General features: G+C 48.1%; 1 pseudogene; it reads right to left on the minus strand.

Annotated features, from left to right (window-relative positions):
• Positions 1 to 7,584: 7,584 nt before the first annotated feature.
• LOC149517445 (25S ribosomal RNA) lies at positions 7,585 to 9,090 on the minus strand (annotated as a pseudogene).
• Positions 9,091 to 17,056: the final 7,966 nt, after the last annotated feature.

A 17,056-nucleotide genomic window follows, 5' to 3' on the forward strand; every position in this document is an offset into this window, starting at 1 on the left:
GTGGTCAAGGTAACCTCTTGCACCAAGGCCCAGCATGTGCTGATGGTGTTCGAGGCAACCGACCACACCAAGGCCCAGCATGTGTCGATGGTGTTCGATGCAACCGTCCGCACCAGGGGCCATCTTGTGCCGATGGTGGTCCAGGCAACCACCCGCACCAAGGGTCGGCTAGTGTCGATGGTGCTCGAGGCAACCGCCCGCACCAGGGGCCATCTTCTACCGATGGTGGTCGAGCCAACCTCCCGTACCAAGGCCCAGCATGTGCCGATGGTGTTTGAGGTAATCGCCCACACCAAGGACCAGCATGTATCGATGGTGTTTAACGCAACTGCCCTCACCAGGGGCCATCTTGTGCCGATGGTGGTCTAGGCAACCGCTCGCACCAAGGGCCGACTAGTGCCGATGGTGGTTGAGGCAACCACCCGAACCAAGGCTCGGCACGTGCTGATGGTGTTTGAGGCAACCGTCCGCACCAGAGGTCATCTTCTATCGATGGTGGTCGAGGTAACTGCTCGTACCAAGGCCCAGCATGTGCCAAAGGTGTTTGATGCAACTGCCCGCACCAGGGGCCATCTTGTGCCGATGGTGGTCGAGGCAACTGCCCGCACCAAAGGCCGACTGGTGCCGATGGTGCTCGAGGTAATGGCCCGTACCAAGGCTCGACACGTGCCGATGGTATTTGAGGCAACCGCTCGGACCGAGGCTCGGCATGTGCCGATGGTGGTTGAGGCAACCACCCGCACCATGACCCAACATGTGCTGATGGTGTTCGATGCAACTACCCGCACCAGGGGCCATCTTATGCTAATGGTGGTCGAGGCAACTGCCCGTACCAAGGGCCAGCTTGTGCCGATGGTGGTTGAGGCAACCGCCATCACCAAGGGCCGACATGTGTCGATGGTGATCGAGGCAACCACCTGCACCAAGGCCCAGCTTATGCCAATGGTGGTTGAGGTAAGTGCCTGTACCAAAGGGCAGCCTGTGCCGATGATGGTCGATGCATGTGCCATCACCATGCGTCATCATGTGCCATTAATGGTTGAGGCCTTGGCCAAAGTTCAATTTTGAGCCACGGTGCACATGCTGGGCTCAAACATGTGTTGGTGCCGTATTTTTTTCACCCAGGGCACTATCACTAGAGCATCACCGGAGAACCTGACCGACGACATTGAGGGTTCTGATGATTGGGGGGGCCGGGGGGTGTGCGCACATGATGTGCGATGGGTGCTGGTACTTGGCCCTTATATTGGCCCCCTATCCTTCATCAAACCTCGAGAACTCACACCCCCTTAAAGAGCATTTGAAATTTTATAGGTTTGCTGCCAGTAGCCATTAAAGTGTCTGAAATGGGGACACTTTTTTCGAATGGTCACAAAATCTTCTCCACTTCAAGTTTTTAGCTGAAATTTTTTGTGCATGCCAACAAAAATACAAGGATCATGTCTATCTTCAGGATGGCACAAGTTGGCGAGTCCTTCCCTAAATGCTCTCCAATCAACTTGTGAATATCTGTAGTGGCTCTGCTGGCCACCATTGGGGCAATTCTTCTAAGGGTCGCTAAATCTATTCGCCTGCTTAATGCATCAGTCACTTTATTGGTCTTTCCAGCGGTGTGCTGAAAACAAAAGTCGAACTCTAATAAAAATTCCTGCCACCTAGCTTGTTTCACCGTAAGCCTTGGTTGGGTGAGGAAATGGCTAACGGCCACATTGGCTGTCTTCACAACAAAGTGTGAACCCAACAAGTAATGTCACTAAGCCCTTGAGCAGTGAACCACCACCAGGAGCTCTTTTTCTTGGGCTGTATATTTCCTCTCAGCTTCGCTTAGCTTTCTACTTTCAAATGTCACCGGGTGATGTTATTGTAAAAGCACTCCTCCAATGGTAAAATCAGATGCATCCGTCTGAACTTCGAAAGTCTTTTCATTATCAGGGAGAGCTAAGATGGGTTCTTTCATAATAGCATTCTTTAATCCCTCAAAGGCCTCTTGGCACTCACTCGTCCAACACCATTTATGATCCTTCTTCAATAGCTCCGTGAGGGCTGTGGTCTTGCGAGAGTACCCTTCCACAAACCTTCTATAATAGTTGGCTAGTCCCAAGAATGAGTGGAGCTCACTAATGTTCTTTGGTGTTGTCCACTCCTTGATGGCCCTAACCTTTTCCATGTCCATTCGAATGTGGCCACGTTCAACAATGTGATCGAGAAAATGGATTTGGGTCTGAGCAAATGCACACTTCTCCCTTTTTACGTATAATTGGTGGTCCTATAACCTTCGAAGCACCTGATTCATCAATGTACAAAATGTGGTAGGAGCATTGTTCAGTCCAAAGTGCATAACAAGAAATTCAAATGCACCATACCGTGTTACACAAGTGGTCTTTGGCTCATCTCCCTCAATGATTCTAACCTGATGGTAGCCTGATCTCAGGTCTAATTTGAAAAACTACTTGGCCCGGCTCAATTGATCAAACAAGTCTACTATAAGAGGGATGGGATATTTGTTTCTTACGGTGACTTTGTTTAGGGCCCTATAGTCAACACATAATCGTAAACTCCCATCATGTTTCTTCTGAAATAGCACTGGCGCTCTGAAAGGAGCCTTTGATGGTCTGATGAACCCGACTTGTAGAAGCTCATCTAACTGTTTTCTTAGTTCGGCCAACTTCGGCGGGGCCATGCGGTGGGCTCTAGCAGGGGGTTTTACTCCTGAGAGGAGCTCAATTTCATGGTCCACGACTCGTTGAGGGGGTAGAACCTTAGGCAACATCTCTGGCATCACCTCTTCGAATTCTTCCAACTCTTTTTCCACGCCATCGGGTATTGGTTCTACTTCTGATCCTTCTTCATAGATCGGCATAGCCACAAAGGAAGGTACCCTTCTCTTTACCCCTTTCTTGAATTGCAAAGCTGAAATCATTCTCTTCCCACTCTTTGGCAAGATATTAGCTGGCACCACACATAGGTGTTCCGCTAAGAACAACAAGCAGCTAGTGGCGGGGATAGGGATCACCTGAGCCAACATCATGAAGTCTAAACTGAGAACGACATCGAAGTCATCCATGGGGGAAACTGTAAAGTCTACCTTCCCTTCTCATGGCCCCAATTTGGTTGTCACACTCTTAGAGCTCCCACTGATCGCAAATGCTGGCGAATTAACCGCCTTCATTCATCCACAGTCTTTGCTAACTTACAGACCACACCTTTTTGCTTCTTCAAGTGCGATGAAAGTGTCGGTTGCACCCGTATCCACCATGGCCTTGGTGGCCTTCTCATTGATCACTAAGTTTACATACATCAAGCCTCTACTCTGCTCTTTCTTTATAGTGTTCAGTTGGGTGTGCAGGGTGTTGAGGAACCTTATGGAACCCATCCTGGCTGGCTCCTCTTCAGCTTCTTCAATGCTCTCTGGCATTTTTATAGACTCTTGAGATGAGGTTCTTAAGGCATTAAGAGCTCCTCTGTGCGGGCATTCGGCCACCCGATGCAGCCCCTTGCAAAGAAAGCAAGCTAGCGGTTGTCTAGGCTTGAAAATCACTACGTTACTTGTCTTGGGTTGGGCACTATCTCGACCAAAGGACCTCCTGTCTGATCCCCCACTGAAGGGTCAGTCCAACCTAGTCATCTTTCCTCCACTCCCAAAGTTAAAGCTACTACCAGCTGATGGAGGATTCTTTTGTTTTGAGGAGCCATCATTATAATCATGGAGATGTTCAGCTACAGCCATGGCCGTGGCCACGTCTTGCACTTTCTGTTTTTGTAGTTCTATCCTGGCCCAAGGCTTGAGGCCCTCAAGAAAATAGAACATCTTATCATTTTCAAACATGTCTCGAATATCCAACATCAGGGTAGAAAAGCTCCTAACAAACTCTCGCACGGTTCCTGTTCGCACCAATTCTCGAAGTCTCATTCGAGCCATATACTCAACGTTCTTAGGGAAGAACTAGTTTTTCAATTCTCACTTCAGGTCCATCTAAGTCTTAATTGGGCACTCATCATCGACAAACATGGAGCGCCACCATAGCTTGGCATCCTCTGTGAGGTACATCGATGCCATTGCTACCTTGTCTTCCTCTGAATTCGTGTGTACAGCTCGGAAGTACTGCTCCATGTCAAACAAGAAATTTTCAAATTCCCTAGCATCCCTTGCCCCCTCATAGCATCGAGGTTCTGGCACCTTGGGTCTTTTCCCCCTTTTCATCGAGCTCGAACCCGATCTAGCCACAGCCATTTGTAAGATGCTCACCTGTGCTCTGAGCTCCTCAAACTTCTTTCAGAGAATATTCAAGGCATCTCTAGCCTCTTCGCTCACATTATGGAGAGTATCGGACAACTCCCGTTGGGTTGTCTCGATCTCTCTCACTCGGTCTTTAGTCGCCATATGAGTTTTCATTACGGCCACCACGGCCTCAAGTTCCTCAATTCTCTATTGATGATTGGGTCCACCACTTATGGCCATCTCATCCATTTTCTAGCACTTCTCAACCGTGCTCTGATACCACGTGTTACGGACTAAGCTTTCTCTTAACAAGCAATAGACCGTGCGGCACTTGAATGGATGCTTCCACCCAAGTCAGCCTTTAATAGATCGATATCTGAACAAATAACCATAAGCCATGGTTAGTCTTAAGCATTCACAATAAGGCACAATATATCGAGATCAATCTCAAGCACACATACACAAGAAGGCATATTCACATTGAGAAAAAAAAAAACACATCGAGGCAACATTCGGACATTCAATCGGGGTGAATTTTATTATAATTGGGAATCATACATCGGGACTTCCCACCATCACCAGGGCCAAGGGGGCAGCCCTTGGTGGATGGTCTAAGCTCGCATAGCAACCGGTGAGATAGCCCAACACTATGCTACCGACTCACCCCCCCTAAAGAGCCTTAGAGATTTTAGAGCTATGCTACCAGTAACCATTACAATGTTTGAAACGGGGACACTTTTCCTAGCACAGTGATTTACCCGGCCATGGCCCTATACATGGGTGGCTCATGGCAACCTAGGTCCCAGTCATGGCCCTATACAAGGTTGGCTCATGACACCCAGCATGTGCCGATGGTGTTTAGTGCAACCGCCCACACCAGGGGCCATCTTGTGTCGATGGTGGTTGAGGCAACCACCAGCACCAAGGGCCAGCTAGTGCCGATGGTGCTCGAGGTAACCGCTCGCACCAAGGCCCGACACGTGCCGATGGTGTTCAAGGCAACCGCTTGCACCAGGGGCCATCTTCTGTCGATGGTGGTCGAGGTAATCGCCCGCACCAAGGCCCAGCATGTGCCGATGGTGTTCAACACAACCGCCTACACTAGGGGCCATCTTATACCGATGGTGGTCAAGGCAACCACCGGCACCAAGGGTCGACTGGTGCCGATGGTGCTCGAGGCAACGGCTCGCACGAAGTCCTAGCATGTGCCGATGGTGTTCAAGGCAACCGCCCACACCAAGGCCTCGACATATGCCGATGGTGGTCGAGGCAACCACCGCACCACGACCCAGCATGTGCCGATGGTGGTCGAGGCAACCGCCTGCACCAAGGGCTGGCTTGTGCTGATGGTGGTCAAGGCAACCGCCCGCACCAAGGGCCGACATGTGCCGATGGTGATCGAGGCAACCGCCCACACCAGGGCCCAACTTGTGTCGATGGCGATCGAGGCAAGTGCTTGTACCAAAGGGTAGCCTGTGCCGATGATGATCGATACATGTGCCATCACCATGTGCCATCATGTGCCATTGATGGTCGAGGCCTTGGCTGAAGTTCGATTTTGAGCCACGGTGCACATACTGGGCTCGGGCATGTGCTGGTGCCACATTTTTTTTGCCCGGGGCACCATCACCGGAGCATCATCGGAGCATCACCAGAGAACCTGATCGACGGCATTGGGGGTTCCGACGATTGGGGGGCCGGGGGGTGTGAGCACATGATGTGCGATGGGTGCTGGTACTTGGCCCTTATATTGGCCCCTTATCCCTCATCAAATCTCAAGAACTCAAACCCCCTTAAAGAGCATTTGAGATTTTATAGGTTTGCTGCCAGTAGCCATTCAAGTGTCTGAAATGGGGACACGTTTTTCAAATGGTCACAAAATCTTCTCCACTTCGAGTTTTTAGCTGAAATTTTTTATGCATGCCAACAAAAATACAAGGATCACGTCTACAAAACTCCTTCTAAAAAAATTTAAAAAAATCTCGAACCGTAAAAAGTTTCAAAAATCATGAAAAATTGAAAACAAGTCGTCTTGCCACGAAACTTCACATGAAGGCTTAGGGCACCATTGTATGAATTTACAAGCCATAAAAATGGCATTGGCACAGCAAAAATTTGAAGATGTGCCTAAACCCACCTACCACTCGATCGATCCACGGCTTGTGCATCCCGCCTCTCTGGTCGACGTAGTGCCCGCCCGCTCATTTCGTAGGTTGACTTAGGCATACAGAGTTCATTCCTAATCTAAGATCGGATCGGACCGAGGGTTGTAGTAACAGGACCCACAGCGGGATCGACAGCACGCGGAGGGGTCTAGGCCGATCCTCGCCTTACGTATTTTGCCTCTCTGGTCGACTGAGCGCCTGCACGCTCGTTTCGTGGGTTGACTTACTCATACGGAGTTCATTCCTAGTCTAAGCATTCGGAGTTCATTCTCAGTCTAAGCATACGAACTAGACCGAGGGTTGCGACAGCAAGACCAACAGTAGGATCGCCAACATGTAGGGGGGACCAGGTCGATCCTCAGCTTGTGCATTCTGCCTCTCCGGTCGATTGAGCACCCACAAGCTCGTTTCATGGGTTGGCTTAGGCATACGGAGTTCATTCCATGTCTAAGCCCTAACCGAACTGAGGGTTATGGCAGCAGGACCTACAGCAGGATCGACAGCACGCAGAGGGGGACCAGGCCGATCCCCAACTTGCACATTATGCCTCTCTGGACTGCTCAGCACTCGCACGCTCATTTCATGGGTTGACTTAGGCATACGAAGTTCATTCCCAGTCTAAGCATACGAAGTTTATTCCCAGTCTAAGATCAAACTGACAACAGGATTGGCAGTAACACACAGAGGGGGACCGAGCCAATCCCCGACTTGCATATCCTACCTCTCCGATCGACTGAGCACCTGCATGCTCATTTCGTGGGTTAAGTTAGGCATACAGAGTTCATTCCTGATCTAAGCCCCAATTGGATCGAGAGACCCGCAGCGGGATCAACAGCACACAGAAGGGGACCGAGTCGATCCTCAGCTTACGTAGTATGGCTCTCCGATCTACTGAGCACCTGCATGCTCATTTCGTGGGTTGACTTAGGCATACGTAGTGCATTTTGATCTCGACCAACCAAGGGCCAGAAGCTATCGACGGTGTTTGGGGTAACAATCAAGGGGGACCAATAGCTGGATCCTTGGTCGGCTTGCGCATCCCCCTCCAGTGGTCGGTTTGGTGCCAAAACAAAAATTCAAGGGCCGACCAGGGCAAGCGAAGTTTGTTCCTGGTTGAGACTGGAGGACGGAGGGCCTCGGGTCACACCCAACCTCAGACGGGGCGACGTGAAAAGAAGGAAGGTCAGCAAGGGGAGGGATGAATCAAAGCACAAAAGGGTTGAATCTCAGTGGATCGTGGCAGCAAGGGCACTCTACCACTTACAATACCCTGTCACATATTTAAGTTATCTGTAAAGGATTCTACCCATTGCTCAGTGGGAATTGACCTCCAAGGAGGCTAGTGCAGCTCATCCACCGTAGGGGCTGCACCTACGACACATGCCTTTGGGGGCCATAGGCCCCTACTGCGGGTCGACAATCGGGTGGCGGGCGTGTGCATCACTTCTAGCCTAGATTTTGACTTAGAGGCATTCAGTCATAATCCAGCGCACGGTAGCTTCACACCATTGGCTTTTCAACCAAGCACGATGACCAATTGTGCGAATCAACGATTCCTCTTGTACTAGGTTGAATTACTATCGCGACGCCACCATTAGTATGGTAAAACTAACCTGTCTCATGATGGTCTAAACCTAACTCACTTTCCTTATTGGTGGGTGAACAATCCAACATTTGGTGAATTCTGCTTCACAATGATAGGAAGAGCCGACATCGAAGGATCAAAAAGTACCGTTGCTATGAACGCTTGGCTACCACAAGCCAGTTATCCCTGTGTTAACTTTTTTGACACCTCTAGCTTCAAATCCTGAAGGTCTAAAGGATCGATAGGCCACGCTTTCATGGTTCATATTCGTACTGGAAATCATAATCAAATGAGCTTTCACCCTTTTGCTCCACACGAGATTTTTGTTCTCATTGAGCTCATTTTAGGACACCTGCATTATCTTTTAACAGATGTGCCACCCCAGCCAAACTCCCCACCTGACAATGGCTTCTACCTAGATTGATCGGTCGAGGTTGACTTTGGGTCCAAAAGAAAGGGTCGTGCCCCGCCTCCGATTCACAGAATAAGTAAAATAACGTTAAAAGTAGTGGTATTTCAATTTTGCCCGGGGGCTCCCACTTATCCTACACCTCTCAAGTCATTTCACAAAGTTGGACTAGAGTCAAGCTCAATAGGGTCTTTTTTCCCTGTTGATTCTACCAAGCCTGTTCCCTTGGCTATGGTTTCACTGGATAGTAGACAGGGACAATGGGAATCTCGTTAATCCATTCATGCGCATCACTAATTAGATGATGAGGCTTTTGGCTACCTTAAGAGAGTCATAGTTACTTCCGTCGTTTACCCGCGCTTGGTTGAATTTCTTCACTTTGACATTCAAAGCACTGGGTAGAAATCACATTGCGTGAGCATCCGTAGGGACCATCGCAATGCTTTGTTTTAAATAAACAGTTGGATTCCCCTAGTTCGTACTAGTTCTAAGTCAACTGTTTGTCATCCAGTGAAGGCCCTCGAAGGAGCCGTTCCCAGTCTGTCCCCCGGTCGACACGTGGTGACCCACTCTCATCGTGGGAGCAGGTCGAGTAGTCCACCGACAGTCAACAGGTTTGAGACTGGGACCTCGTGCCCAGCCCTTAGAGACGATCCTTTTCTCGAGGTTACAGATCCATTTCGTCGACTTCCCTTTCCTACATTGTTTCATCAACCAGAGGCTGTTCACCTTGGAGACCTGATGTGGTTATGAGTACAGTCGATCACAGATGGCACTCGATCCTCTAGATTTTCAAGGGCTGTTGGGGCCGCACCGAACACCACGTGACGTGCGGTGCTATGCCTATAAGTTTCCTCCTATCAGCCTTGTCTTGTTGGCAAATGAGGTAAGTTTCGTATAGTCTATCACATCTTGTCACATGTAAGGCCAATAGTATCCCTGTTTCAATAACGCCAAAGTGCGTTGCCAACCCGGGTGTCCCGCCCATGGTGTGTCATGACATTCCCTCATTAGCATTTATCTCAGACCTTCTGCTATTGGCACAAACACTTGAGGCCCTTTAGTCCATAAGACCCCATTTTCTTGCCAGAAGTACTTGGGTTTCACTTCTTCCACTAGCTTCAGGATGGCACAAGCTTACGGGTCCTTCCCTAAGTGATCTTCAATCAACTTGTGAATGTCTGTAGCGGCTCTGCTAGCTGCCATTGGGGCAATTCTTCTAAGGGCCACTAAATCTGCTCGCCTGCTCAATGCATCGGCCACTTGATTGGTCTTTCCAGTGATGTGCTCAAAACAAAAGTCGAATTCCGTTAAAAATTCCTACCACCTAGCTTGTTTTGCCGTAAGCCTTGGTTGGGTGAGAAAATGTCTAATGACCGTATTCTCTGTCTTCACAACAAAGTGTGAACCCAACAAGTAATGTCGCCAAGCCCTTAAGCAGTGAACCACCGCCAGGAGTTCTTTTTCCTGGGCCGTATATTTCCTTTCAGCTTCACTTAGCTTCCTACTTTCAAATGCTATCGGGTGATGTTGTTGCAAAAGCACTCCTCCAATAGCAAAATTAGATGCATCCATCTGAACTTCGAAGGGACTTTTCAATATTAAGGAGAGCTAAGATGAGATCTTTCATAATAGCATCCTTCAATCCCTCAAAGGCCTCTTGGCACTCATTCATCCAACACCATTTACGCTCCTTCTTCAATTGCTCCGTGAGGGTCGTGGTCTTGCGAGAGTACCCTTCCACAAACCTTCTATAATAATTGGCTAGTCCCAAAAATGAGCGGAGTTCACTAACGTTCTTCGGTGTTGTCCACTCCTTGGTGGCCCTAACCTTTTCCATGTCCATTCGAATGTGGCCACGTTCGACAATGTGATCGAGAAAATGGATTTGGGTCTGAGCAAATGCACACTTTTCCTTTTTTACGTATAACTAGTGGTCTTGTAATCTTTGAAGTACCCGGCATAGGTGCTCTTGATGTTCTTCCAAGGTGGAGCTATATACCACTATATCATCTAAATAGATGACTACAAATTTATCTAGATAGTCATGGAACACCTGATTTATCAATGTACAAAATGTGGCAGGAGCATTGGTCAATCCAAAGGGCATAACAAGAAATTCAAATGTACCATACCGTGTCACACAAGTGGTCTTTGGCTCATCTCCCTCAACGATTTTGACCTGATGGTAGCCAGATCTCAGGTCCAATTTGGAAAAGTACTTGGCCCGACTCAATTGATCAAACAAGTCTGCTATAAGAGGAATGGGATATTTGTTTCTTACGGTGACGTTGTTCAGGGCCCTGTAGTCAACACATAATTGCAAACTTCCATCATGCTTCTTTTGAAATAGCACTGGCACTCCGAAATGAGCCTTTGATGGTCTGATGAACCTGGCTTGTAGGAGCTCATCTAACTGCTTTCTTAGTTCGACCAACTTTGGTGGGGCCATGTGGTAGGGAGCTCTAGCAGGGGGTTTTGCTCCTGGGAGGAGCTTAATTTCATGGTCCACTGCTCGTCGAGGGGGTAAAACCTTAGGCAACATCTCTAGCATCACCTCTTCAAATTCTTCCAACACTTTTTCCACACCATCAGGTATTGGTTCTACTTTCGACCCTTTTTTGTAGATTGGCACTGTCGCAAAGAAAGGTTCCCCTCTCTTTACCCCTTTCTTAAACTGCAAAGCAGAAATCATTTTTTTCCCACTCTTTGGTAAGATGTTGGCTGGCACCACACATGGGTGTTCCCCTAACAACAACAAGCAGCTAGCGGCGGGGATAGGGATGACCTGAGCCAACATCATGAAGTCCAATCCAAGAACAACATCAAAGTCATCCATGAGGGAAACTGTAAAGTTTACCTTCCCTTCCCATGGCTCTAATCGGGTTGTCACACTCTTCGAGCTTCCACTGATCGCAAAGGCTGGCGAATTGACTACCTTCATTCATCCACAATCTTTACTAATATGAAGACCACACCTTTTTGCTTCATCTGGTGTGATGAAAGTGTCGGTTGCACTCGTATCCACCATGGCCTTGGTGGCTTTCTCATTGACCGCCAAGTTCACATATATCAAGCCTCTACTTTGCTCTTTCTTTATAGTGTTCAATTGGGTGCGGAGGGCATTGAGGAACCTTATTGAACCCATCCTGGTTAGCTCCTCTTCAGCTTCTTCAACGCTCTCTGGTACTTTTACGAACTCTTGAGATGAGGTCCTTAAAGCATTAAGGGCTCCCCTATGCGGGCATTCAACCACCCGATGCGACCCCTTGCAAAGAAAGCATGCTAACGGTTGCCTAGGCTTGAAAATCCCTGCGTTGCTTGTCTTGGGTTGGGTGCTATCTTGACCAAAGGACCTCCTGTCTGATCCCCCACTGAAGGGTCGATCCAACCTAGTCATCTTTCCCCCACTCCCAAAGTTAAAGCTACTGCCTACTGATGGAGGATTTTTTCGTTTTGAGGAGCCATCATTGTAATCGTGAAGACTTTCAGCTGCAGCCATGGCCGTGGCCACGTCTTGCACTTTTTGCCTTTGTAGTTCTGTCCTCGTCCAAGGCTTGAAGCCTTCAAGAAAATAGAACATCTTATCCTTTTCAAACATGTCTCAAATATCCAACATCAGGGTAGAAAAGCTCCTTACAAACTCTCACATCTTTCCTGTTTGCACCAACTCTCGAAGTCTCCTTCGAGCCATATACTCCACATTCTTAGGGAAGAACTGGTTTTTCAATTCTCGCTTCAGATCCGTCCAAGTCTTAATCGGGCACTCGTCATCAACAAACTTGGAGCGCCACTATAGCTTGGCATCCCCTACGAGGTACATCGATGCCATTGTCACCTTATCTTCCTCTGAATCTATGTGTACAGCTCGGAAGTACTACTCCATGTCAAATAAGAAGTTTTCAAGTTGCTTAGCATCCCTTGCCCCCTCATAGCATCGAGGCTCCGACACCTTAGGCTTTTTTCCTTTTTTCATCGAGCATGAACCCGATCTGGCCACAGCCATTTGTAGAATGCTCACCTGTGCTCGAGCTCCTCAAACTCCTTTTGGAGAATGTTCAAGGCGTCTCTAGCCTCTTCGCTCATGTTGTGGAGAGTATCGGACAACTCCCATTGGGTTGTCTCGATCTCCCTCACTCGATCTTTAGTCGCCATATGAATTTTCATTGCGACCACTGCGGCCTCAAGTTCCTCAATTCTCTATTGATGATTCGGTCTACCACTTGTGGCCATCTCATCCATTTTTCTAGCACTTCTCAACCGTGCTCTGATACCATGTGTCACGGACTAAGCTTTCTCTCAATAAGCAATAGATCGTACGGCACTTGAATGGGCGCTCCCAACCAAGTCAGCCTTCAATAGATCGATATATGAACAAATAACCATAAGCCATGGTTAGTCCCAAGCATTCACAATAAGACACAATATATTGAGATCAATCTCAAGCACACACACAATAAGGCATATTCGCATCGAGAAAAAGAGAAAACACATCGAGGCAACAGTCGAGACATTCAATCAGGGTGAGTTTTATTATAAATGGGAATCATACATTGGGACCTCCCACCATCACCAGGGCCAGAAAAGGTAGCCCTTGGTGGGTGGCCTAAGCTCGCATAGCAACCGGTGAGACAGCCCAACACTACGCTGTCGGTTTACCCCCTAAAGAGCCTTAGAGATTTTAGAACTATGCTACCAGTACCATTACAATGTTTGAATTGGGGACACTTTTCCTAGCACAAGAGATCTACCCGGCCATGGCCCGATACATGGGTGGCTCATGGCAACCTAAGTCCTAGTCATGGCCCTATACAAGGTTGGCTCATGACACAGTGGATCGATATGGTGGTAGGTGGGTTTAGGCACATCTTCATATTTCTACCATGCCAACACCATTTTTATGGCTTGTAAATTCATACAATGGTCCCTTAAGCCTTCATGTGAAGTTTCATGGCAAGATGACTCATTTTCTATTTTTCATGATTTTTGAAACTTTTACGGTTCGGGATTTTTTTTAATTTTTTCAGAAGGAGTTTTGGCCCCAAACTTGGTATACGTGATCCTTGTATTTTTGTGGGCATGCACAAAAAAATTCAGCTAAAAACGTGAAGTGTATAGGATTTTGTGACCATTCGAAAAAAGTGTCCCCATTCCAAACACTTTAATTGCTACTGGCAGCAAACCTGTAAAATCTCAAATGCTCTTTAAGGGGGTGTGAGTTCTCGAGGTTTGATGAGGGATAGGGGGCCAATATAAGGGCCAAGTATGAGCACCCATCCCACATCATGTACGCACACCCCCTGGATCCCCCAATCGTCGGAACTCCAATGCCGCTGGTCAGGTTCTCCGACGATGCTACGGCGATGGTGCCTCGGTAAAAAAAAAATGCGGCACCAGCACATGCCCGAGCCTAACATGTGCACCCGTAACCCTCGGTCCTGTCTGATCATAGACTGAGAATGAACTCCGTATGCTTAGACTGGGAATAACTCCGTATGCCTAAGTCAAACCACGAAACGAGCCTACGGGCGTTCAGCCGGCCAGAGGGGCAGGATGTGTAAGCCGGGGATCGGTCGGGTCCCCCTTAACGTGCTATTGATCCTATGCCACAACCCTCAGTCTGGTTTGATCTTAGACTGGGAATAAACTCCGTATGCGTAAGCCAACCGACGAAACGAGCGGGCGGGCGGGCGGGCACTAAGCCGACCAGAGAGGCGGGATGCGCAAGCCGTGGTTCGATAGGGTGGTAGGTGGGTTTAGGCACATATTCATATTTCTACCCTGCCAATGCCATTTTTATGGCTTGTAAATTCATACAATGGTCCCTTAAGCCTTCATGTGAAGTTTCATGGCAAGACGACTCTTTTTCTATATTTCACGATTTTTGAAACTTTTTATGGTTCATGATTTTTTTAAAATTTTTTCAGAAAGAGTTTTGGTGCCAAACTAGGTAGAGGTGATCCTTGTATTTTTTTTGGCATGCACAAAAAAATTCAACTAAAAACTCGAAGTGTACAGGATTTTGTGACCATTTAAAAAAAGTGTCCCCATTTCAGACACTTTAATGGCTACTGGCAGCAAACCTGTAAAATCTCAAATGCTCTTTAAGAGAGTGTGAGTTCTTAAGGTTTGATAAGGGATAAGGGGCTAATATAAGGGCCAAGTACCAGAACCCATTGCACATCATGTGCACACACCCCCTGGCCCCCCAATCGCCGGAACACCAATGCCTCCGGTCAGGTGCTCCGGCGATGCTCCGGCGATGGCACCCCGAGCGAAAAAAATGAGGCACCGGCACATGCCCGAGCCCAGCATGTGCACTCGCAACCTTTGGTCTGATCCGATCTTAGACTGAGAATGAACTCCGTATGCTTAGACTGGGAATGAACTCCGTATGCCTAAGTCAACCCACGAAACAAGCGTGCGGGTGCTTAGCATGCCAGAGGGGCAGGATACGCAAGCCAGGGATCGATCGGGTCCCCCGTAGCGTGCTGTCGATCCTGCTGCTGCAACCCTCAGTTTGGTCTGATCTTAGACTGGGAATGAACTCCGTATGCCTAAGCCAACCGGCGAAAGAAGTGGGCGGCCATGCGGGCACTACGCCGGCCAGAGAGGCGGGATGCGCAAGCCGTGGATCCATAGGGTAGTTGGTGGGTTTAGGCACATCTTCATATTTCTGCCATTCCAATGCCATTTTTATGGCTTGTAAATCCAAACAATGGTCCCTTAAGCCTTCATGTGAAGTTTCATGGCAAGACGACTCGTTTTCTATTTTTCATGATTTTTGAAACTTTTTATGGTTCTAGATTTTTTTAAAATTTTTTCAAAAGGATTTTTGGCCCCAAACTTGGTAGACCTGATCTTTGTATTTTTGTTGGCTTGCACAAAAAAATTTAGCTAAAAACTTGAAGTTTACAAGATTTTGTGACCATTTGAAAAAAGTGTCCCCATTTCTTATGCCAATATAAGGGCCAAGTACCAGTACCCATCGCACATCATGTGCGCACACCCCCCCGGCCCCCCTCAATCATCGAAACCCTAATGCCACTGGTCAGGTTCTCCAACGATGCTCTGGCGATGGTGCCTCGAGTGAAAAAAAATACGGCACTAGCACATGCCCGAGCCCGACATGTGCCCCCGCAAGCCTCGATCCGATCCAATTTTAGACCGGGAATGAACTCCGTATGCCTAAGTCAACCCACGAAACAAGCATACGGGTGCTCAGCCGGCCTGAAGGGTAGGATGCACAAGCCGGGGATCGGTCGGGTCCCCCTCAGCATGCTACCGATCCTGCTTTCGCAACAATTGGTCTGGTCTGATCTTAGTCTGCGAATGAACTCTGTATGCCTAAGCCAACCGACGAAACGAACGGGCAGGCAGGCGGGCATTACGCCGGCCAGAGAAGCGGGATGTGCAAGCTGTGGATCGATAGGGTGGTAGGTGGGTTTAGGCACATCTTCATATTTCTGCCATGCCAATGCCATTTTTATGGCTTGTAAATTCATACAATGGTCCCTTAAGCCTTCATGTGAAGTTTCATGGCAAGACGACTCGTTTTCTATTTTTCATTATTTTCAAAACTTTTTACGGTTTGGGATTTTTTTAAATTTTTTTCAGAAAACGTTTTGACCCCAAACTTGGTAGATGTGATCCTTTTATTTTTTGGGGCATGCACAAAAAAAATTAGCTAAAAACTCAAAGTGTATAGGATTTTGTGACAATTTGAAAAAAGTGTCTCCATTTCAGACACTTTAATGCCTACTGGCAGCAAACATGTAAAATCTCAAATGCTCTTTAAGGGGGTGTGAGTTCTCGAGGTTTGATGAGGGATAGGGGGCCAATATAAGGGTGAAGTACCAGTACCCATCGCACATCATGTGCGCACACCCCTCCGGCCCCCTATCGTCGGAACCCAAATGCCGTCAGTCAAGTTCTCCGACGATGCTCCGGCGATGGTGCCCCGGGCAAAAAAAATATGGCACCAGCACATGCCCTATCCCAGCATGTGCACCCGTAACCCTTGGTCCGTTCCGATCTTATACTGGGAAGGAACTCTGTATGCGTAAGTCAACCCACGAAATGAGCGTACAGGTGCTCAATCGACCAGAGGGGCCGGATATGTAAGCTGGGGATCGATCGGGTCCCCCTCAGTATGCTGTCGATCCTGCTATCATAACCCTTGGTCCAGTCCGATCTTAGACTGGAAATGAACTCCGTATGCCTAAGCCAACCTACGAAACGAGCGGGCGGGCGGGCGGGCACTACGCTGACCAGAGAGGCAGGATGCGCAAGCCGTGGATCGATAGGGTGGTAGGTGGGTTTAGGCATAACTTCATATTTTTGATATGAAAATGCCATTTTTATGGCTTGTAAATTCATAAAATGGTCCCTTAAGACTTCATGTGAAGTTTCGTGGCAAGACGACTCGTTTTCTTTTTTTCATGATTTTTGAAACTTTTTACGGTTTGAGATTTTTTTAAATTTTTTCAGATGGAGTTTTGGCCCCAAACTTGATAGACGTGATCCTTGCATTTTTGCCAGCAAGCACAAGAAAATTCAGCCAAAAACTCAAAGTGTACAGGATTTTGTGACCATTTGAAAAAAATGTCCCCATTTCAGACACTTTAACGGCTACTGGCAGCAAACCTGTAAAATCTCAAATGCTCTTTAAGAGGGTG

This window comes from Durio zibethinus, chromosome 8 (genome assembly GCF_047325235.1).
Source record: "Durio zibethinus cultivar Kanyao isolate XHJ-2024 chromosome 8, ASM4732523v1, whole genome shotgun sequence".
Classification (NCBI taxonomy): Eukaryota; Viridiplantae; Streptophyta; class Magnoliopsida; order Malvales; family Malvaceae; genus Durio; species Durio zibethinus.